Raw genomic sequence first — 24887 nt, forward strand, 5'->3', positions numbered from 1 at the left:
ATTTTCTATTTACAGCTTATTATTATAAGGAAGAAATGAGACTTGAAGTAATTGTGCTCTGCAGACTCCCTTCTCAAAACAAACCCAGAAGAGATCTGGAGGAGCAAATGATGTAATAAATGCAAAATCTAAAACAAAACTTGATTCATTTGTAAGCAGTTGTCGGGGACAAGGAGAAGAAAGGGAAGGTCAAATAGAGGTCAAAGTAAAGTAGTTAAAAAGGAAGGTAGGGATGACATTCATTTAGGGGTTTTGGCCAGTTGAAGTTAAGACTTAGATGCCATCCTTGGATGGAAACAGGGAGAGCAGGTGTATAGAAAGGACAGAAAGAGAGGGGAACAGTTACACAACTACACTTTCTGTCTGACAGCCCTGAATCACTACTGACTTATACATTCAACCTACACCCCATATATTGCTGTTTTTTTGTTTATGCTGTTCATACTTTTGTATATCAGTTGGGTATACAGAACTGCAGAACTTTTTCCTGCAGAAAAGTGCTTCCCTCTAAAGAAAGTTTAAACTTCTAGAGACTAGAATTTTGCTAAATTCTAGGACTATGAGGACAGAATGTTAAGTAGATTGAATTATACGGAAATTTATTTTTACTTGAAAATGTACTGATCCAATCTTCATCATGTTATGTGGTGATTATGTGAGCTTGAGGTTTTAAAGGGACAATAAGTTCAATATTCTTCTGAGTTTCTTCTGAGTTCTGACCCATAATGATTGTAAATAGAGTTGTAGATTTATGACAGAAAGAAATAGACAAAGAAAAACTAAATAAGAGAGATACGGATCAAACACACGAGAGAGGCAGGCACAGAGGAACTTGGAACATTCCAACAGGCTGAGATATTTTCAATTCCTACACAAACCCACACATACAAACAAACCTACAAGTTTGGATGGAGACCATCTCACTCACTTTCTATTCCACTACACATGAGACACATATGATTCAACAGCTCACACTTATGATCTTAACAGCATCCTGCCAAACCATGACACTTCTTCCTCCACCTTTCACTGACTTTATTGCACTTTGGGTTCAGTAGATTCCCAGTCTAATGCCGAACATAATGTTTCATGAACAAACTTTCTTCCATTACTAAAGTGGGCTTTGGACCAGTTCACCTCTGTCCACAAAACATGCAAAAAGTGTCATAATTTGGGGAATGTTTTCTTTAACAGGAGTTGGGCCTCTTTTAGTCAGCTACATGGCAGCTTGAATACAAAAGGTTTTTTTGAACAGCAACATGTGGTTCCTTCCCTGCAAGCATCTCCCAATCAACTCGCAATTTTCATGCAAGATAATGCCCCATCACACTGCAAAATGGGTAAAGCAGTTCAATGAAGATAAGAACACAGAAATAATGAAAATCCCACAGTCATAATCTAAACCCGATTACAAATCTCTGGAAAATCCTTGGAAACATAATTATTGCTAAGAAACCCACTACAGTCACTGAAGTTTTGATGAGGCTAGAAGAGTGGTACCAAGATGAGATGTGCTGAAGTCATTCAGAGCAATGTCCTTTACACTTCCTATTCATCTTTTAGTTGTAATCTTTGTTTGTGCTATAATTCTTTAATTTTGTTGAAATATGCTAGTAATACTGTGATATTGCAATACCAATTCTCATCAATTATCAATTTACCAATTAAATTCTCTCACATTTTGTGCAAACAAGAATTTTAATTGAGAATAATATTAATATTATTATAGGAATAATATTAGAGTTGCAGACCTGGGAAGGAAGATTAAACAAATAAATAATAAATTCTCAATAAATAACAGATAGATAGATAGATAGATAGATAGATAGATAGATAGATAGATAGATAGATAGATAGATAGATAGATAGATAGATAGATAGATAGATAGATAGATAGATAGATAGATAGATAGATAGATAGATAGATAGATAGATAGATAGACAGGCAGGCAGGCAGGCAGGCAGACAGACAGGCAGACAAATATATACAAGCATATTGGTATCCCAAGATTTAGTATTGAACACTTGAGCCTTTCTCTTAACTATTATACACTACAGAATAAAGATGTGTTAGCTACACACTGCTAATCACATCATGATTGAAAAAAAAACACATTCACAAAGCTCATCCCACAAGGCATGTCAATAGAATCTTTTTTTTTTTTTTTAAATCTTATGGTTATTAACGCAGTAATCAAAAGAAACACACCCACTTTCATTGATTTGCCTCAACTTTTGAACGAAAGTGGACAGCACCCAGGTTTATGTATGTAAATAGAGAAATTGTCTCTCTGAGGTAACATGTTTACAAGGCTTATTGAGCCTGTTTGCATTGATCCAAAGATAAATTACTTTGCAGCTGCTCTCACATTAACCATCTGTGTCATTATTCATTATCACTAATTGGTGCAATAAAGGTACCATTAGCATGTTTTTTCAGCATAACCCTCACTATAATAGTGAACCACTACTAGCCCACTCACCTGGGAACTCTACTCCTTCCACCTCATTTGACACAAATGTGAATTCAAATTCTGCATATTTACATATACATACATATTACAAAAACTTTCATATATCTGTAACAATGTTTTGAAATATGCATAAGGCCTAAAATGACATTGCATAGTGGACATTATAGCAAACTAGCAGAAATAAAAGAATAATTAAAATGCATTTCTTGAAACATTATGCATTTCCTGCTCCTTACTTTAAATCAGAACATAAATTCACTCTCAGCAAATATGTTCACTTTCTCTTAAATATGTTGAAATCTTTTGATCAAAGAATTACTCCTAGAAACAATATGTTTCTAACAAAAATATGTTTGTTAGAATAACATGACTATGGATTTACACAGCTGTATATTTCTTTAAAGCTTATCTGTGTTGTGTCAATTTTTTAAAGTGCTATACAAATAAAATTAAATTGAACGTCATGCACATAGAAACAGTTTGATTGTTTTTTTCTTTGTAACATAAACCAGTGTTTTATATATAGTGCATAAAATATAAGATTTGAGAGATTCTAACTTTATTGTTGTAAGCCACCCAAAGACCCTCTGAGCAAAATCCCTTGCACATGTAAATGTGCAAGGAATTTTCAATTTCAAATTATGTGACTTGTATTTTTATGCTCTGCTTTTTAATACCTGAACTAACCTTTAAAGTTTAGGCTAAAAAAATCATAATGTAATGTTTTCCTTAAAAACCCAGTCTATTATGCATCTGTAAATATCAAATTCTAGGAAGTAATCAATAATTGCAATAAAACTAATAAGAAAGAAAGAATGTAACTCTGGCCTTGCCAATGAGTTCCAAAAATTCAAGCCAGCAAGCAATCTCCTCATAATATGCTAATTTTCAAAGAAGCCAGTCATTGGTGTGGAGGGATTTGGAAGGATAAAGTGTAGAAGCCTAGGCTCCATTCTTCTGTCTAATGGAAGGAGACAACTGCTTAGAGTGATCCACAAAAGCCAAACATTATAAATAATTCTGAAAGCTAAGGAGGCTTCTTTATATGAGAGACTACCTGCCTTGCTTGACATCTGAGGCTCTATGCAAGCCACCAACAAGAATGTCTTTTCAGTGACAATGAACTCTGTAGACACACATGCAGACTTTGTAATTTTATTTCCCTTTTTTCCAACACAGTTTATAATGTATAATAGCATATAGGATACAAACTCAGTTTGTTGTTCTTAAACATGTATATCACACATGCATGTACTTAAACATGCACACATTTGCACATAACCAATTTGCACTAATAAACATAACCCAGTCTCAGTTATATTGCAAAAGACATTTACAAACATACACACATGCTCAAGATGTAGGGAGGCAATGTATGCTCAGAGACATGTCTTGTAAATCTCTTTCCGAAAGAAGCTTTGGGATGTATACAGAAACTTATACACTAGGCTCTGAGGGAGAACAAAAACACTTCACTCATCTCTTTCTCTCCCTTAGCTCTTGTCCTTATTGCCTCTACTTTCGGCCACTCTTTACACTTTTCCTTTGCGTTATTCTCACCATATCACCTTATTTTTTTTCCTTTTTCATGCTTCAATACTTCCAACACAAATTCATTGAGAAGCTCACTTTCTTAGGGTGCTGAACACTGGCTGCCTTGACTAATCTCCTGACTATTCATAACCAAAGCAAATGTCGACAAACAGCAGAATGATGCGGGAAAGTGTTCCATCTTTTCTGATAAATGGATCCTATATTTGAAATGGCAGTTGTGGAACCCCTTCCAATTCCTCACTACACACTTTGAGCCTAAATAAGCTACATGTGTGCTGGTCTGTGTAAACAACAAATTATTTTCTAAATACTAGCCTTTTCTTCACCTACATCCTTAGTCTAACAAGGACTATTGACAAACCAAGGAGAAGCATTTACATGCATACACATGCATAACCCCCTTGAGTTTGTAAGTGTATAACATCTCTCTCTTCTCTCTCTCTCTCTCTCTCTCTCTCTCTCTCTCTCTCTCTCTCTCTCTCTCTCATTCAAGGAACTAACTAGTCTGTAAAACTATTCTACTCTCTCTCACCCCCATAACGAAGTGGCATTGTAAATAAAAAGGGTGTCTGCCATTAGCTTAAGTCTTTTTTTCAATGCTCCCTGTAGAGTATTGTTAAAACACAGTACCTCTTCTCTCTCTCTCTCCAGATTTCCCTCCTCCTTCTCTCAAATCCCATCCATGGTGAGGCTCTTAAAACAATTTGCATAAGAAAAAGTGATTACTCTTCAGATGCTCTGTTGACAAAAGAAGAGTCTTTGGGTTCATCTTAAAATTTGCTCACAGAGCTAATTCCCTGCCCTCCCAACTCTCATCCTCTTGTTTTGCATTTACAAGGAGAGCTGATATTTGTCTTACAGAGGGGGTCAATAAAGGCTTTGATTTTGTGAAGAATCAGTTGAAAACCACTAATACATAAAGAATTTATTAAATTCATGCACAAGCAGGAAAGAGAAGCAGTGATAGGAATTTGGCCCCATTTATACCTGGCATTATCTGCATACTGGGTGACAAGAGGGTAGATAAGACACTAGTTTAAGTCATAAAAACCTGGCATTATGAATATATCTCCAGTGATGACTTGTGATTGGATTTCATAATTTTTTTCTGCTGGAGAAAGGCTGTGAAAACTATGAAGAGTATCTGTTTTCTTCTTTGCTGTTATTTCATTGTTTGTATATCCATTATCCTAGCAGAAAAGAGCTCTAATGTTCAGCCACAGGAGCCATAAATCAATGAAAATCTTTCGATTGTCAGCTCAAACTCATGTTTTCTCTGTTTCCTGTTCTCTGCTTTGATGATAGAGGAAATGGCTGGCTAAATGGGAGGTTAACTTAGAGGTTCCTGCATCCAAAGCCAACATTTGCCAAAAGGAAGAGTAGGACAACAACACAGACAAGGACCTTTAATCTCTAATTCATTATTAAATATATTTTGACACAAATATGCAATAAACATGCTCACACCAGAGGACACAATACAGACTGCATTCTTGAAAAAATGGAATGTTGTTTTAGCAGTTTTATAATTCGTTCACCTCCTATTCTAACCCTTACACCCAAATGCAATTTGTAGGACTTTTTTCACCCATTCTTCTCAGATTCATAACTTGGTTTATCCCTCGGCAGTAAGATGCACATCAATAGAAACAGGAGTATTTACCCCTTGACATATCATGTCTTCATTGTGCATAAGCAAAAAATCCAGTTTTAAAAATTCACAAATGTTCAACTTAATTCCTATTCACTCACTATTATGAAAAAACTCACCCAATTATTCATAATAGAGAGTAAAGTTTCTGCACTTCAAAGCATCTGTATTTTTGAGCAAGTGTATGCATTAATTACTGCAATGATTGTAATGACAGAAACCATGATTTAACAAAACATAACAGGTGATAAGTATTCTGTAGGATAAGAAAAAAAATTCTGTAGAAAATGCAAACAGAAATATGAGAGGGAAAATATAAAGAAGAGAGAAAGGGAAAATGAGAGAAATGGAGAAAAAAGGGATTGTCCTGGAGGAGAGGCAAGATCAGAAGCATGCCCTGAAGCACTGATTCAGCCTGGGGATTAGTCAGAGAAAGAGAGGAGACCATGAGGAACCACAGAGGGAGTGAAAATGAGACCATTCCTGCAATGAGACACACGCCTTTGTTACCACCTCTGAGACACAAATATGGACAGTCACTTTTGATATGTCTCTAGCATAACACAACAGCCCAACTTTGTGTCAACACAATACACTACAAATACTTACAGCAGACAAAGCTGACAAACTCCCATCGTCTCTTTTTAAATGGCTCCTGCTTCTCACTTTTTTCCTTTTCCTACATGCCTTTGTTTTTGACAATAAAAATATTAATGAAATTCTGTATGGTGAAATTGGTGAAATTCTATATATTAAGATGTTTCAGTCATATTGAAAAAAATCAGTAAGTATGACACAATTCTGTATTAAATATGCAGCATTTGAGTAATTCAGTAAAGTGTATAGTCAGCGATTCTGGTAAAATACCTCATGCACAAATTTTCAGTGTTTATTATATGTCCCTGCTACAGATCCATAATAACAAATCAGTCCCATATGCCAAAAACTTATAAAGACAGCCTAGCCCTCAAATATCAAACAAAGAGAATCAAAGAGTTCCATTAAACTCTCCCCACATATGTACTGTCTATCTAGAATCAATCCCAGAGACACTGGGAGAAGGTTAGGATGGGCAAGAGGGAAATTTAAATTTGTATTGGAATAACAATGGACTGCTGCTAAACCAACTCATTTTCATAGATTCTCACACACACACACACACACACACACACACACACACACACACACACACACACACACACACACACACACCACGTACACACACACCCCTTACAATTATGGTACTGCTGTATACTGGTTTAGGGATAAGAGCAGCTTTATGAAATGTGGGCTAAGAAAGTTTGAGATGCCACAAGGTAGAGACATATTTGTTTTCAGGTTCAGTTTAATTCAGTTCAGTTTATTTGTATAGCACTTTTAACAATTCACCTTGTCTCAAAGCATCTTGGTCTTACTTATTAGTTAATGAAAGACAACATTTTGTCTGTATAAATTGGAGGCAGAGAGAGAGAGAGAGAGAGAGAGAGAGAGAGAGAGAGAGAGAGAGAGAGAGAGAGAGAGAACCTAATCTGAGCAGATTTCAAACATTCACAGCAATATTTTACTGTTATTTTACAGCAATAAACAATAAATTAGTATTGTCTAAATACAAGATGTCTTCAAGATATGTCTACATTTAGCATGTGATTTTGTTTACAGTTCAGGAGAAATATTAATATTTAATATGAAATATATTATATTTCTAATATTCAAAATTCTGTACTAATCTCTTCTATTGAAGAAAGTGTTAGATGATATTAAGATGGGTCTAAAATGGATCATATGTTTTTGCATGAACTAGTAGGGTCCATGCCACTTTGAATGCATTTTTTAAAAAGGTGGAAAAAGCAAATACTAATAAACTTAAATTCATGTAAATATTTGTTGTCAACAATATAATTTAAAATAAAAATTCTTATATTAATATACTGCCAAATTGAAGCTTATACACGAGTGGTCTCAGACCTTTGGACCTAAAGTGTACATAAATATATGTTGAAACCTGGCAGTAAGATGTAAACTCTTAAAATCACATTTTTTTTAGACTTTTGTATAAATTGTGTAAATTACTGACATTTTCCCTTTTTTTATAAATTAATTTGGCCTATTTAAAATTCCAACGCTTATAAAAAAATTTTAAAAAGTCTTTTAAATGCGGAGCGTGAAGAATATTTTCATCATAATGTAAGGACCATTTAAGGATCAATACAGTAAAGGCAGGTGAAATACGACCTAAAATTAAAGGGTGACTATAAAATAGATGGCATTTCTGTATGTAGAGAACCCAGATAATTTAACTGTACTTTAAAATATGTGCAAAACTCTTTTAAGACTTTTCCCGTTTGTTTGCGTTAACAGTGCTATATACTGTATATCTTTACAAATTACAAATTCCTACACATTCAGTGATCACTGTCCGCCCCCGCCCCCCCCCCCCCCGCAAATTTTTCCCTTGTATTTATAGTAGCCAATTTAAGAACAACAATTTCCTATTGACGTTTTGTATTTTATACATTTTACATACAATTATATCTATTTCTCTGATTTATTGCGTTGTCATCTCCAGTTCGGCTCAAAGATGAGAAACGAACAGAGTAGCGCGCGCTCACACTGACCCGCACGGTGCAGCTGTGGGGAACAAAAACGAAAACTCCCAAAACATTGTTTATTAAATACACTAAATAGTGTACGTTGTCTACATTGCACGTTAATGTAATGGGCATAATGGGATTTGTTATTTGGGGAGTTTTTAAACGGTAAAATTTTAACCAAATAATGAGAATATATTACAAATAAATGCAAAAAATTAATGCAACAATATATTCAACACAAATACGCAATGCCATCAGTATAAATATTTAAACTATCTGGCTTCCTCTTGTAAATGTATCCTAAATCATTTACAGTATGCAAGTCAAACTAGCAAACAATGAATTGGCCAAAACCAGTTCCAATATTAAGAACAATATTAAGTGGAAAGAAAGAAAGAAAGAAAGAAAGAAAGAAAGAAAGAAAGAAAGAAAGAAAGAAAGAAAGAAAGAAAGGTTCATTAAATTAGATTCACATTTGTGTTGTGGGGAAAGTGCGCGGTAAAGTAATGAATGTAGGAGCACGTGAAGTTCCCTGTGTAATCTGATGCCGCTGAAATGCCCCCCCCCCCGCAACATCGGTCCAGAGAAAAAAAGAACCTTTAATGACTGCAGCATTACAGGCCAAAGAGAGCCCAAAAGAGACCAAGCTCTTAACACTGGCTTTGTAGATCACCTTCACTCTCAAATAGTTTAATAAAAAGCACATATTCTTCAAATTGTATTCTGTATATAAAAACAGAGAAAATTTGTGACGTAAGTTTATTGACTTTGAGAAATGAATGAAAGAAGTTTGCCAATATTGTGTGTAACGGTATAAACGTATTTAACCTTATGCACACAGTTTGCAGCGACCCCCCCCCCCCCCCCGCATTTAACGTTACTTTGCGCTATAGACGGCGTATGGCGACGCGTCGCAACTTGAAACGTGATATTTCGACGTTCCCTAATACTGGTCGTTTGTCCAAAAACTTTGATTCACGGATAGCCCCCACCCACGCCAACCCACGCCCACCCACCCACACACACACACACACACACATACACACACCACATCACATCAAATCACATCACATTTTTATCATACTTACTTTTCCGACTGCGGAATTTCCCTTTAAAAATATTTCAACTTTTCCGAACTTTCCTCTTCAGTTTTTTTCTTGCTCGTTGCAAATGCGCTGCGCTCTAAGCGCGTGAACGCTAGAAGTTAGCAGACTTTTCTTTTCTTGGTCCTCTCAATTTCTTGTCCGGGACACTTCCAATAGCGCGGTAACGTTCGTAACTTTCTCTACATGCCTGCCCGAAGATTACAATCCAAAGCGATCCACACACATAAACACACAAGCGAGAGAGAGAGAGAGAGAGAGAGAGAGAGAGAGAGAGAGAGAGAGAGAGAGAGAGAGAGAGAGAGAGAGAGAGAGAGATTCCTAAAGCTTTATGGCAACAAAGAGTATGGTTTCGAGCGCTGGGGATACTTTATGCGGACTGTGCAACTCCAGCTGCCCTTTCCTCACATGACTCCTCCCTCGACGCGCACACACACACAAGTTTCTTTTTTACCCCGCTCATTGCTCCTTTTCTCCTCTCCACCATCTATCCCAGTTCAGCCCCTGCTCCTGCCACCCAATCTCGTCTTTTATGCACACCGTATATGAAGCGTGATTTAATGTACACTGTACAATTCTCTAAAACTCACATACAAAAAAGATGCATACTTTTATAAATTAGAATGGGTTCATGGTGCATGAAAAATGCACTATAATCACGATCTGTACAAGACAAAGGAATATATACTATTATTAAATGTGTTTAAAAAAAAGGATGGCGAATCTGTTTTTCATTCTAACAAGGCTTAAATGATTATACCAATATAATATTTTTTTCTTGCAAACTTGTAAAAACACGAATACATTTTTATCGATATTTAAATTGTTATAAATTGTTACATATTCTAATGTCTTCTAATTCTAATGACAAAATAATTTAAAAATGAAATAATTCTCAGTTTTTTCCTGCTCTTATAGCATTTATAAAAATAAAAAAACAATTAACACATTATCCAGTAGTATCTATCAATTATTTTTAAATATGATATAATAATGTGTATAATTGTGAGAATCAGAAAATCCACTTAACAGTGCAAAAAATGGTGTGACTGCCTGAGTGTTGTCTTAAAGGGGAAAAGGTGAATAGTGAATAGAGATGCCTTTACATCATAATAAAGACGAAAGAAAGCACGTAACAATTAAAAGATAATACAATAGTTATAGGTAGTTATTATATTCACACGGATTTGACTAGACATGGTGAGGACAAATTAAAAAAAAAATCAATCAATATATAAACTGGGTGTCTAATGGAATTTGAAATAAAAATGTATCATCCAAACGTGGAGAATAATTCTCATAAGCAATACCATCTGTGCCCAGACACATTAAAGCTTACAGGTGATTCACTGGCTTGTACATTAAAACATGTACTCTGCGTTTCTGTACCTGTGAAACAGAAACTGCTCTGTGAAAAAGTTTGATCGTAACATAACCTGGCCCGTACAGAGGCTTGTGTAAGTCGCCCTTTCTATATTTCTATTACCTCCTGTTTTTGGCCTCGTATTTTCAGACAAAACTGCGGTACACTATCCTAAGGATGAAGATGCTGATCGCACTGGGTTTGTTACCTTTACTTGACCCCTCCGTCTTTAAATGAACAACCTACGGTATAACCCAAGATAAATTAAACCCATTACCATAAGCTCGCGTCTACCTGTTAATATAAAGAAAGGACACTGGCTGACGTTATGTAATTTCGTCTTTCGCATAACTACTAGTAGGAATAAAGAAGAGATGTTATAATATCTGATGTGACACAATAAGCTATTTTCGTACTTTAGAGACATCTAGTCTACTCCGCGACGCCGAGAGAGAGAGTAAGATTCATTCTGTTTTTTAAAGCAGTCGAGCTGTGTCTCACCTGTCTGACTGTTTTCATTTTTATATTTAGGCTTAAAATACTTAATCGGGAAATTGTGAGGTGGTATCATAACTAGCGATATATTAGGTTTAAGGATCAGGGTGGTCAACGCTCGTAACGGAAAGCAGTTATCTACTTAATGTAAGAACGATCTTTAATTAAGGAGCAAACGCTGCTTCGTAACTGATGTAACTAATCTCTTCCTTATATTATGATGATTTCTTATTCGAAGTTGGCGTGCAATTCTAACACGAAAAGGCAGAGGCCGCTAATTTCTTTCAAAGATCTTCACTTATCCGCTTGGCAGAAAGGATGTCATACATGCAATTATTAATATTAGCGTACAGAAGTTAAGGTAGGGGGGCAATTTTCTGAAGGTTCCATCACCAGTGATTTAGAGAAGCTGTGAAGTCATCATTTGCCTAAAATTTTGCTCTTTTCTCACATATTGATTTATTTGAGCGATTATATATACAGCTGCCACTGGTGAATTCAGTATACAGTGGTCTGGTCTTAATCGGTTTTTCCTCAGGAGCTGTCGGTTGCACTATTATAAACTGGTGTAGAAAGGACATTATTTACATTTACATTATTTACTGTCCAGTGTCACCCAAATGAGGATGGGTTTCCTTCTGAGCCTGGTTCCTCTCAAGGTTTCTTCCTCATATCATCTCAGGGAGATTTCCTTGCCACCATCACCTTCAGTTTGCTCAGGGATAGGGATAGGGATATAGTATTTAAAATTTTAAGTTAATATTTTTTAATTAATTTGAAACTTTAATTGTATATATTCATTTAAATATTTTTAATCCTTATTATATTCTTCTTCTTCTTCTTCTTCTTCTTCTTCTTCTTCTTCTTCTTATTATTATTATTATTATTATTATTATTATTATTTATTTATTTATTTTTTCTCTCTCTCTTCTGTTTCCCTACTTCTCTAAAGCTGCTTAGAGACCATGGGAATTGTTAAAAGTGTTAAATAAATTGAATTTTAAGTTTTAATTCGAATATACCCTATTCGAATATACACCTAAAAAAATGCCATCTATAGGTGGCATCTAAATTTCCAAAAATAAGTGTTCAGGTGCAACGTTTTTACATACTTTCAAATTGGCCCACACACAAATATGCACAAATATTTAATAAGAGGGAAGAAAACGTATTTCCAGGGCAGCAAAGATTAAGAGAAACTGTCTTTTGTTTCTCTTTTGTTTCATTGTTTAATATTTTTGCTCATTAAACAGACTGCCATACAGGGACAATTTTACAAACAAAATAATGCAAGAAATATTAAAATATTAAAACAAAAAAAGGTAAAGTAAAAAAGGAAAACTAAAGGAGCAATAGGTATTCTATCAAAAAAGCCTTTAATACATTAAAATTCTCTTGTACATTTTTACCACACTTTTCCCAGGTCACAGCACTGGACAAAATGAAGTAAAGGAAGCATGGTTAGTAAAAACAAAACAACACAAAAAACCCAACCCATAGCAGCAGCACATGTATAGTTATAGGAAATGGATTGCATCCATTATACAAAACACATAACATTTTTTAGCTATTTTTTTTTATTTGTTTTAATGTATGTACTTGATTATAATTGTCTATATGGGTAATAGTACTGTTGCTAGCAAAAGGGTTGATAAAGAAATGTGAAGAGTTGGTCTTTTAGACTGTCTCAGTGGAGGCAAAGAGAGCACAGGAGAGTGAGGAGGAGTAAGGTGAATTGAAGAGTGGTGGGTCCCAAAAGTATTCTATCAAAGAGTAAGAGGATACCAAGGACTGATCTTTTGCCTAAAGGCAAGTAACCATTGGTCTCCCAAGAACATATTCCTAAGTCAGCCTTGGAAAGGCAAAGCAGACATCAAAAGCAGCCATGGTACTAAAGTGGTTATGGAGAAGACAAAAAAGGGATACAGGTCTTTCTTTGGCCTCCTTGGAGCCCCAGATATCACCCCAATTAAAGTACTCCTGTCCCACACAAGAGCCGACTCAGTGACTGACTGCACATCTTTCTGTTGCACCTTTCTGATTATTATTTATTTCTTCCTCCTCCTCCACAAACCATAATTCATATATGCAAATGTTTTTTTTAAATATATTTATGGAAATACTGACCAGCTGAAAGAAACATGATAATTATTAAGAAAATAGAATTGAATTAGTAGTAACAGTACAATTTTAATAGTGATCAAAGCTGAATTGACATTTGTTATGAAGGTTTAAAAAATATGGTTTAAGATTAAACATTTGCATTAGTAACAAATACATTGAACAAGGTTACATTACTACAAATTCAAAAGTATTTTTCTAAACAAGTAAATATTAGAAATTAGTAGTTAAAAAGGTTAAAAAAGAAATGACAAGTTAAAAATCAGCAATGGAGTGTGATAATTATAAAGATGATTCTTTTTCAATAATAGCCCATCCCTTTGTTTTATATCAAAACAATTTAGCAGTTATTTTTTAAATTATCAAGTAAAAACATAAAATACATTTCAACCATTGCATGTGTTGGTTGAATATGTTTTAAAACATAGCTTTTTTGGTTGATGTGTTGTCTTCACCTCAGACTTATCTTAGGATAGTCTGTAATTGGCGCTGGCCCATACTTTCACCAATCACACCCAGAGGTATGGTGTCCTGTGAGGTTTGAGAAGGAGTGAAAAACAACTTGCATTCCATGCTCTCTAGGACAGGGTGAGTTTATCTTTGGTCCTACCTCACTGCATGGTTTCAGAAGGACGAGTTGTTATATTTTTATGTGCATCACTTCTGTCTGTTTGTCTGACCTCAGATCTGCTTCTGATATTATATGAGTGAGCTTCAAATGAGAGCCTCTGGTCTCTCATTTGAAGCTCACTCATATAATATAATTTGAAGCTCACTCAAATAATAATCACACCAAGGTCTTTTACTGCAGCACGTTCAGAGTTACTCTGCAATCAGCTTGTTTTTGACTGCCTGTGGTCATAGTAAAAGCACTTCTGTCTTGTCAAAGTTAAGCAGAAGAAAGTTAGTAAGCATCCACTGTCTTATTAAGATGGTGTCTCTTATTTTCCGTAGCTGAAATATATAGCTGTGTATCATCAGTATAACAGTTGAAGCTAATACCATGTTTGCAAATAATTGCACAAATAGTTTGCATATACAAGGAGAAAAGCAATAGGCATAAAACACAACCTCGTTCACACCAGCAAGGAGACATAACCCTGATAAGAGGCAAATATCATGGCCTAGCTGGCAGTCAAACAGGCAGTGGTCAACAAAGCAGAGCTAATTGGGCTTTCTTTTCCAAATTGGCAAAAATTTGTAAGTGAAGTGAGTGGAAGCCATGACACAGATGGGAAGATTGAGGTCAGACAATGCCAGCAACAATTAAGTCATTTATATACTGTATTCCTCTATGGTCTCATAGAGGAATTTCTCACTTTGAACAGTTTATTGGGTGGCGGGGTGGGAACAGGGAGCAGGTTTATGACACATTAATATGGTTGGTGAGGTGGTAAGAAAAGGTCCTGGACCTTGCTAAAAGGCAAGATGAGTTACAAAATCATTTTCGGTTATTTTACTTCCCTGCTGACCAATCAGTGGGGGTTGTGTTTTCTCAGTCACGAGTGTCCCATTGCCAAGGGGGGAAAACTTATGTTCAGCTGGACATGCTACAGGTGGACAGAGAGGACCAGGAGTAACATTATGATTGGTTATATGAGCCAAGAATCTTCCATGCTTGTCAATACCAGTGATGGGAGAATCCAGCTATTCAACAGGTACACTGGACTGAAAAGCCAGCTGTCAGCACCCAAGTCAACTATCTCAAGCAGGGGTATGAGCAGGTTGGCAGGAAATTACTCAATTTGCACTAATAAAAGAGAATCCATATTTAGATTTTGTTCACACTTTGCAGGGGTGAGCAGGGCCCAACCTGGATGATTGCTTTGGAAGGGATGGCCAATGGCTGGCAAGAGAGTGGGGCCAGCTGGATGTGATTATGTGCCACTCCCACATGTGGCTATTCAGATTGAGGATAAGATAAATTAGTACCTCGAGGAAGTACAGTCAGACTTGACAGCCAGAATACAGGAGTCCAGCAAATAGCTTGATCTGACAGCATGGTGCATTTTTGTCATGGACCTTTGGTCATCCTGGCCAATTACAGCATCATGGCTTGACAGAACTACAGTAAGTGCAGAGGATCTGATTCTACTGGATCCATGTTGAACAGATTGTTCTGTAAAAAAAAACAATGAGGGCTTAGGTTCCAAAAGCAGAACATACATTTGATAGTTAAACAGGGGAAGGAGCATGGCTCAGTGCATCTGTTGAGGCCAGGATACGAATGCAGGTTGGCAACATAAACTCAGGATGGCAGCATCAGCCACAGGAAAGGTGAGAATAGCTGGGCATAGCAAAATGTATACAGGAATTTGGCAGATGTGGAAATGGAACACAAGACAAACATGGTTACACATGGAACAAATATAAAGAAACAGTGGAAGGTGGCCTTGATATTGTCCTGTTATCTAGAACCAACTATCTATTAGTGGCTGGAGAACTGAATGTTTATATACATCATAGTCCAATCATGACTTTAGATGAGCAGATGGGGAGCAGTTGCATTCACCTGATTAGACAGTAAGAGGCACAAAGTTGAGAGCCACACGGAGACACACACAGATGCACACACAGATGAGCATACATAGAACAAAGGGCACAAACACAAGGAAAGGGGAAAAATAAGGAAAACAAATGATAATGAAGCCTTTCCCAGGCCATGACAGTGTGCTGTTGTGTATGATGGAAGTTAGAGATGGAATTACTTTGCTGATTAGGAATATTTCCATGCAAGCATCTGCTATTTACTTTTCTTGGCTTCAAAACGACTGTAGAATCCAAAGAATGTGTGTGTGTGCATGTGCATGTGTGTGTCAGAGAGGTTTGTGAAGGAGGATTCGGGGAAAATATCAACTATTTCAGAGTTTTTTTACTTGTTTCATTTTGAATCTTCTAATTTCTCGAACAAAACACACACATACTGTATTGCTGTTGGTTGGGAAAAATCAATCATTACCCGCAGGTAGAACCCTTCTCCTGTCTTCATGTAGTCACTCCTCAACTCTGCCCCTTGTGCTACTGTACACTGTTAACCTTTAAATGTTATTGCATCAGAAAAAGCACTGTAACTGTGATAAACTGATTTATACTCAGCACTATTATCAGGGCCACAATTATAATAACTAAATCAATATCTTCTAACTAATCAGAATCAGGAATTCAACAGTGTTGTGATATAGGGTTAATAATGCCACTGAAAAAATGTTTTGATTGTAAGAATTGTTTGTGAGCTCAGGCTGAAATTACAATTAGTTATCCAAATATTGACAAATGTTACATTTTAGCAGAAATACATGTATAGTTCATAAGTGAGCTTGTAAACACACTTTTCACAATTCAGTACTGCAGTCAAAGCTAAAGCTTCTTGATTTTTCTTCTGCAAATTGAGTGGGGATTATGTGTTGGCAAACAGACTGTGGTTATGCCTTTTTAAGTTGTTAGACCACAAACAGGCCCCAAAGAGATTATTACTTAATTCACTGAGCACTCAAGCTGAAGCACAGAAGACCTAATATTGGAAAAAAAATGTATGAGATAGATATGAGTACACTATATTTTTAAGGCAATTAATGTGAGAGAAAGAGAGAAAGAAACACTCTTCTTCCTCTTTTGCATGTATATTTTTGATGCCCTTGAGTGTGCCATTATTGTCTGTTTGTCAGGAATACCTTTTTGTCGGTAATACTAATACTAAATGGCAAACTACACCAACTTCAGCTAATTAAGCAATTTTCTGTATAGATCTCCAGGGGTTTCCATGTTACATGAGGAACAGCTATTTAATGAAAATCCAGTACTTTTTCTATTGCCAGGGATTACAAAGGGGTAATGATGAAAAGGGGTTCTGAAACTGGTGTGGCATGCATACATTTATCTAATTGGCATCCAAAAATCATGCTAAATCCTCTAAAGCAGGATTATTTGCCTGTCACTGTGTCTGCCCTTGGCCCAAAATCTCTTCTCTCTTCTATTAATATCTGTGTTCTTATCATTCTTTTTCTTTCACTCAGTTATTTTCAGTATTTTCCATTTTTACATTATCTTTAGCCTTCCAGACTCACTTCTCTCTTGATTTTATAGGACTATGCAAAAGCATTATAAATTGCATATTGTTTATCTGGTGAATGAAATTCAATTTTAAAAATTTAATCGCGGTTCTTTTTTTTCTCCCTACACTGATTACTCTGTGTCCACAGATAAAAAAAAAAAATCTTATTGCAAATGAATTTTGCAAATATCATAATTCATATTTTGCTAAGATGTTTTTCATTTTTCAAGATGTTCATCTTGCTGACACCAAGGAAAGCAAGTATATAGAGTTGCTTTTAAAAGTGAAGAAAGGTATCAGGGTAAAATAGACTCGGATGAAAATGCACATCAAGTTAATGGAACAGTACAGAGAGAGACAAAGGTTGGTCATCAGCAAACAGTTTATTTCAGTTAAACACTAAGGTATGATTCAAAAATGGAATATCTAGGAAAAAAGATAATCTCATGGATACCAAAAACAACGATTTATTTGCAAAGTAACAGGTAACACACCATAATAATTGAAAGCAAGTGGAAATTACAATTTAAACAATGGTGGCTATGAGCATGGAAAAGCATTAATTCAAGTGGTGCAGGCATTCCATGGAATACCTGGTTAAATAATAATTCTGCTATGGTGAAAGCTGAAGGGAAGCTAGGAAGAGGGACCAAATTAAGGGAATTGGAAAAGCAATCAGTACTAAAATTACAATGTTGCCTGGGGCCGGGACAAGAGATGCAGAGGTGTGGGTTGTCTGTCTTGTAGGGCTGGTAGTACAATGTATGCTGAGGTGTCATGCTATTTGTCTGTCTGGTATGGCTTGGGGAACCTTGGCTGAGGTGCAGGTGGAGCATCAGGTGACTATGTTCTGAATGCCTTGGTGCACACAAAGCCACCAGTATTTGAGCTTTAACAGACCAAGGGTTCTTTGGACACCTGGGTGGCAGGAAGCAACTGAGGTATGGGCTCAAGTTATCAATTTAACCTTGAGAATAAGGGAACAAAGTGCCAGTTTGAAGGCACTAAATACTAAGGAGTGCATGTTAAGGCCTGATCTAATTGCCACTGGATAGTGCCTATTATGCATGCAGGAGACAAAATGGGCTTTTCTGTCTGGGCTGACAATTTGGGAGCATGTATCCAGGAAAGCTTGCTTTGATTTATACAATTCACAGCTATCACTTTTCCACTTTGGTTAAGATGACCCCCAAAATATGATGGTGCTCTGCTGGAATTCACAATTGATTTATGCTTGAAATATAGCCGTTTCTCATGCAGAGAGGGGAAAATAGAAAGCCCATGTGGCATTATCTAGAACTCATAGTGGCCTGATGGTGGCACTGAAAGTCATCTTCTCAAGTCAAGTCAAGTCAAGAAGCTTTTATTGTCATTTCAACCATATATAACTGTTGCAGTACACAGTGAAATGAGACAATGTTTCTCCAGGACCATGGTGCTACATACTGTAAAAGCAAAGACAGAGCTAAGGACTTAGTAAGTAAGTCTTAGCCACATAAAGTGCAACTGTGCAACCTGGTGCAAACAGTAAAATACAAGACAAACAAGACAGACAAAACAATGCAGGACAAAAGACAGTGCAGACAAAAAATATAAGACAATACAAAATACAAAAAAGACAAGACAATACACAAAAGACAATAAACAGAAACAGTGCCAAACAGTGTACTAGTAGCTCGATAGTGAAAGACCTGGGTGTTATATTAGACAGCAACTTGTCTTTTGAAAATCATATCGCCCATAATACTAAAAACAGCCTTCTTCCACCTTGGAATATTGCCAAGCTGAGAAACATCCTGTCTGTATATGATGCTGAGAAGCTAGTTCATGCATTCATGACCTCTAGACTGGACTATTGTAATGCATTACTAGGTGGTTGTCCTGCATCTTTAATAAATAGGCAACAGTTAGTCCAAAATGCAGCTGCCAGAGTTCTAACCCGGACAAGAAAGTATGACCATATGACCCCAATTTTATCGTCTCTACACTGGCTACCTCTTAAGTTTAGAATTGATTACAAACTGCTGCTACTTATGTACAAGGCTCTTAATGGTTTAGTTCCCATGTATCTAACTAGTCTTCTAACACGTTACAATCCTTCACGCTCTCTGAGATCACAAAACTCAGGACTTCTGGTAGTTCCCAGAATATGTAAGTCTACTAAAGGTGGTAGAGCGTTTTCTTATTCAGCTCCCAAACTTTGGAATAGTCTTCCTGATAGTGTTCGGGGCTCAGACACACTTTCCCAGTTCAAAAGCAGATTAAAAACTCACCTCTTTAGTCAGGCGTACACACACACATAATACATCCCATAAAATTATGCACCAATACTTTTTCACTTTTTTTATGAACAGCAGATATGTTAATCCCTCTACACTGCTTTTCTCTTTCTACCCATCCCGAGGCATCCAGACATTGTACCAGCTCCGATCGTCTTCCGTGCGATGAAGATTTTGGACCTCCACTGAGATGAGGCTGACTCTATGAGAATCCTGAGACATCTACATAACTACCAGCTCCAGTTGGACTCTATGATACCAAGAGGAGATCTGAACTCTATGTGATCTGTATATTTGTAATCACACCACCAGTGCCACCCATATGAGGTTGGGTTCCCCTTTGAGTCTGGTTCCTCTTAAGGTTTCTTCCTTACCAATTTAAGTGAGTTTTTCCTTGCCACTGCTGCCTGAGTCACCTCAGACTTGCTCATTGGGGATAAATACATAAATACATACATACATACATACACACTGTGAACTATATATCTTAATTTTTTACTATTTTAATTCTTGGTATTTCTTTTTATGTTTAACTTCTGTTCTATGTTTTGTTCTGTAAAGCTGCTTTGAGACAAAGCCCATTGTAAAAAGCGCTATACAAATAAACTTGAATTGAATTGAATTGAAGTGTAGAAATGCAGAAGAAGAGGCTCGGTCTGCCTGTTGATGGTACTGCCTGCGATCAAAAATCAAAGATACATTTCAGTGACAGATGGAATTGACACAGGGCAGGTGCCAGGGCATCCTCTCTTTTAGGCACTGGATTAGGCGTGCTAGATTCAGCCGCACAGGTAGATTCAGATTTTTAGAACCAGAAAAAAATGACAGCAATACTCCTGCCTTAAGTGTTAAATTCTGGTCCACAAAATGTTTGTTTAGACAAGGCTTTTGTTAATCATTTATTTCTTAGGTAAAGGCACAGATGTAGGATGGGTGTTTTGTCCCAGTAACATTCTACTTATTTGTGTCTCTTTGTGGTTTAACTGATACCCATAACTAGCAAGAGAGAGAAAGATTGTGATACCAGTCAATAGAGTTTGGAATACATGACAGCACATACACCTGCTAATGAGCCTGAACTTGTACCTGATTAACTGAAAGCTGGGAGACCAAGATATTTTTACCATGCACGGAAAAGCACAGACTGAATAAATCTAATCCCTGTTTCAAGGCAGCTGCTCAGGATGCTCAGCCTTCATTGTTCTCTTTGGAATTGTAAAAGGAAAAGGAATTTAGTGTGAAATCTCCACATATGGTTCATAAATGTTTAGTAAAGAATTTAACTTATTTGTATAATGCTTTGAATAATTGTGCCAAAGCAGATTTAGAGAAGCATAGAAACAGAATAAAAGTTCTTGTTTAAAATTAAGTAACTAATTATCTCTAACATCTGTCCCTAATGAGCAAGTCTGGGGTTACAATGGCAAGCACATCTTTCTGAGCTGATATGAGGAAGAAACCTTGATAGGAAATAGGCTCGGAAGGGAACCCAAATGTACATTTAAATAATGACCTTTCTCCAACAGTTTGTAGTCAAGTGGAGATGTGCAACCAAGAGCTCCTGAGGACCCAATCAGGTAGGTCCGGAAATAAAAAGCAGTCACAATGGGAACTCAGAACACGAGAGATTGTGTCTGAATGCCAGAACACTAACTGGAAGGCTGTTCCATATATGCAGGTCTCATAAGAAGAATGTTCTTTATCCTGTATATGCAGAATATGATATCTATCTAACTGGAGCTTGTTTATATTACTGTAACATCCAAACAGTAAAGCATTACGGTAATCCAACCTAAAGGTAACGAAAGCATGAACTATTGTTTCTAGTCGCATGTTCATATCGCATCTAAGGCTTTTACTGCTGCACATGATGAAACAGAAAGACTATCCAGAGTTACTCTGTAATCACAAAGCTTACTTTTGCCTCCATGTAGTCCTAGTATGAGCACATCTGTTTTGTCAGAGTTAGTAGGTGTAGGTTAGTAAGCACCCACTGTCTAATGGACTTTAAATATAATTAAATCGTATTTGCCTTCAGCTTGCTCATTAGGGATAGATGTTTGAGATATATAGTAACTTAATTTGAAAATTCTTTTTTTTATTTTGTTTCCATACTCTATGAAGCTGCTTTGAGACAATGTGAAATGTTAAAAGCAATATAAAATAAATTGAATTGGCAAATAGGGAACAGTGGGCCTAAACAGAAACTTGTGGAACACAGCGACCTTTGCATACTTAGAGAAGTCAACATTTAGCTCTATGACCTGACAAAGATTAGTCAAATAAGACTTAAGCCAGGAGAGACCAAAAACATTTTCTAGCCTATCAACTAGAATAGCATGGTCAATGGTGTCAAAAGATGCACAAATCTCAAGTAACGCCAGCACGGAGACACAACCCTGATTAGAGGACAGTAACGGGACATTTATGACTTTAACCAGTGCTGTTTCTGGGATATGATAAGGCCTAAATCCTGTCTGATACACATCATGAATGTTATGTAGGTGTAATTATTACTGTTTTGCTACAAGTATTTCTAGGATCTTGGAAATAAAGGGTAGGTTTGATATTGGCATATAGTTGGACAGATGGCAGGGGTCAAGGTCATTTTCTTAATCAGGGGTTTGAAAACAACTAGTGTAAAACATTTATTTAGGCTCACAGACAGAGCTTTCATTGTTTTTAGAACGGGTTCAGTAGCTACTAGTATTATCTTTTTAAAGAAACATTTAGGTAAGGGATCCGGTATGCAGGTTGAAAGTCTTGTAGACAAACTAAGTAAAATTAAATAGGTTTCTCAAAGGGGATTAAAACAGTCTGAGTGCTGATTATTAATATTATCTACACCATTATTTATCAATGGGTTTTAAATTAGCAGTCTGAATGTTCTGACTGATATTCCCAATTTTTTAATTGAAATATTTCATGAAGTCATTGCTGCTACATATTGATGGTGTGCCCTTTTCTACAGTGAATTTACTTCTAGTTGATTTTGTTAGTTTAAGTTAAATAAAAATTTTAAAAATCTATCAGCACTAAAATAACAGAAGGCTCTCCTTCCATGCTAATTGAAATACTAATAATTTAGTTTGACGTGATGTGTCCAATTTGATATATTGTGTCCAAGATGCATTTTTAACAAAATTAGATAATGGCGTGGGATAGTTTCCAATTGTCGAAGTGTGGCTATATATATTGTATATTTAATGGAAAGGTTAGAATGAGTTCAAGAGTGTGACTTCCATTTTGAGTGGGTTCTATTACATTCTGATTAACCATTACTGGGACTAAGGTGGACTAAACTCCTGTTCTCGGAGGATCTTCTAACTTATCTAAATGAATATTAAAATCTCACACAATTAATGCTTAGTCTAAAGAAAGAACTAGGTTTCAAATGAAATCTGCAAATTTAGGTCTGTAAATAACAATTAGTAAAATTGGAACTCAGTAAGTATATTTTTAATAATATATTATTAAACATCTACATATGTCAAGTTATTAAAAAGAACTTCAGATGAGTTGAATTAACATCTAGATTTTTGTGTGGTGCTTAGCTTATCATCATAAATAACTGTGAAACCTCTTCCTCTGCCTGTTGGGAATAGTTGATATTTATGACTGCAACCAGGCAGCCAAGCTTCATTTAATGTTTAATTAAATTGTTTAATTAGTTTAATTATTTTAATCCATGTTTATGTTGACCCTAAAGATGCCTTTATCCAGGGTGATTTACATTTTTACGGGGCTCACTACTGTTGCAAAACACTTCAAATGGGCTCGAATGCAACTCTGGTACAGTATATGGGGGAGCACTTATCTCTCATAGCACTTAAACTGCCAAGAAACACAAGCTTTGTTTCTAGCTTGAAATGCTTTTCCCACCTTGTGAGGTGTAATGAGGCGTCGTAAGGCTGATGATCCATTTGCAGCTTTTATTAAGAGTAAACAAACAGGCAAGGACGTAGAGCAGGCAGGAATCGTAAATGGGAAAAACAGGCAGAAGGTCAGGACAGGCAGCAAACAATCGAGAAACCAAAAACAGAACAGGAAACAAACAGGGAAATGCTCAGACTGATCGCTAAAGCAAATCGAGACTTCGCTCAAGTTCGCTTAAATAGCATGGGAAATGGGCTATAGCTGGCGGTGTAATTAGTCCTGGTGCTGTTTGTGGGAACTGAAGTCCGGAAGTGACTAGTACTCCGGAGACGCTTCTCTGTGTTGGTGCTCGGGAGGCGAGGCAGGTGCTCCAGCAGGTGCTTTCATCCATTTCATCATCTTGCATCTCTAGCATGTCCAGAAAGGAGCAGAACATGTGGACTGGGAAAAAGGAGATCCTTTAGTCTATGACCACATTAACCCCTCTAATTGCCACATCTGGCTCCAGCAGTGCTTCAGCCAGTTGACCTTCTTATGTCTCCCTCTTTGATGATGTGCTGGAATACAAAAGACACAGGTTTATTGAGTCCCTTTCTATCTGATCCGTGTACGCCCTCCTTGTCCAAGCTTCTGCTGGTCTTTGGTGGCACCTGGGTCTGGTGCACTTGGATGTGGGCACTTCCTGGTAGCTTGTGCAAGGCTTAATACCAGGGCTTAAGATCTCCTGCAGGGCTTAAGAACATGACTTGTGCGGTGGGGACTTTGTGAATGTCTTCATGGATGCACAACACTGCCAGTGTCAGTTTCCACACCGGCTCTGGGTTGTTGGTTAAAGCAGGGTAACGCTTGAGGATCTCTTAGTCAAGCACTACCTCTGGAGGAAGTGCATAGTACTGTAGGCCAGTTTGGCCTCTCCAGAGAGCTGGAGAATAAGGATGTGGACCCAGTCCTCACAAGCAGCATTACTCAGCATTACATTACAATGGTCTCTATTTAGTCTTCAACATTGTCTTCACCACACAGTTTTGGCAGGACTCACTGAGTGTCCCAGTGTGGGTTAGTGAGAGTTTCTTCACATCAACTCTAAGTAATTAGTCAATGATTTAATCATGGATGTTAACTTTGGGAGTTAATGATACACATCTCTGAGGTAGCAGATGTAAATGTACATTTAACAGGGTGACATTGCAAAGTAAATATATTATCTCTAAGACAAATTTTAAATGAGATGAGATAATACACAGGTAGCTTCAGGCTGTGTAAAATGGTGTAATTTTATATATTTGATCTAAATATTAGAATGAAATCAAGAATGTGACCATTTCCATG

At 36.7% G+C, this 24887-nt stretch overlaps 1 protein-coding gene across 3 annotated transcripts in view; it reads right to left on the bottom strand.

Annotated features, from left to right (window-relative positions):
* The window catches only part of gli3 (GLI family zinc finger 3), a 112327-nt gene extending 102562 nt beyond the window's left edge, over positions 1 to 9765 (bottom strand). For 2 of the 3 annotated variants that reach the window (XM_027176643.2, XM_027176628.2), the window contains exon 1: positions 9359 to 9760. The gene's annotated coding sequence lies outside the window, so the exon portion shown is untranslated. Of the gene's footprint in view, positions 1 to 9358 lie in introns of all 3 variants that reach the window. The other variant, XM_047808799.1, reaches the window with a different exon arrangement.
* Positions 9766 to 24887: the final 15122 nt, after the last annotated feature.

Source organism: Tachysurus fulvidraco, chromosome 25 (genome assembly GCF_022655615.1).
Source record: "Tachysurus fulvidraco isolate hzauxx_2018 chromosome 25, HZAU_PFXX_2.0, whole genome shotgun sequence".
Classification (NCBI taxonomy): domain Eukaryota; kingdom Metazoa; phylum Chordata; class Actinopteri; order Siluriformes; family Bagridae; genus Tachysurus; species Tachysurus fulvidraco.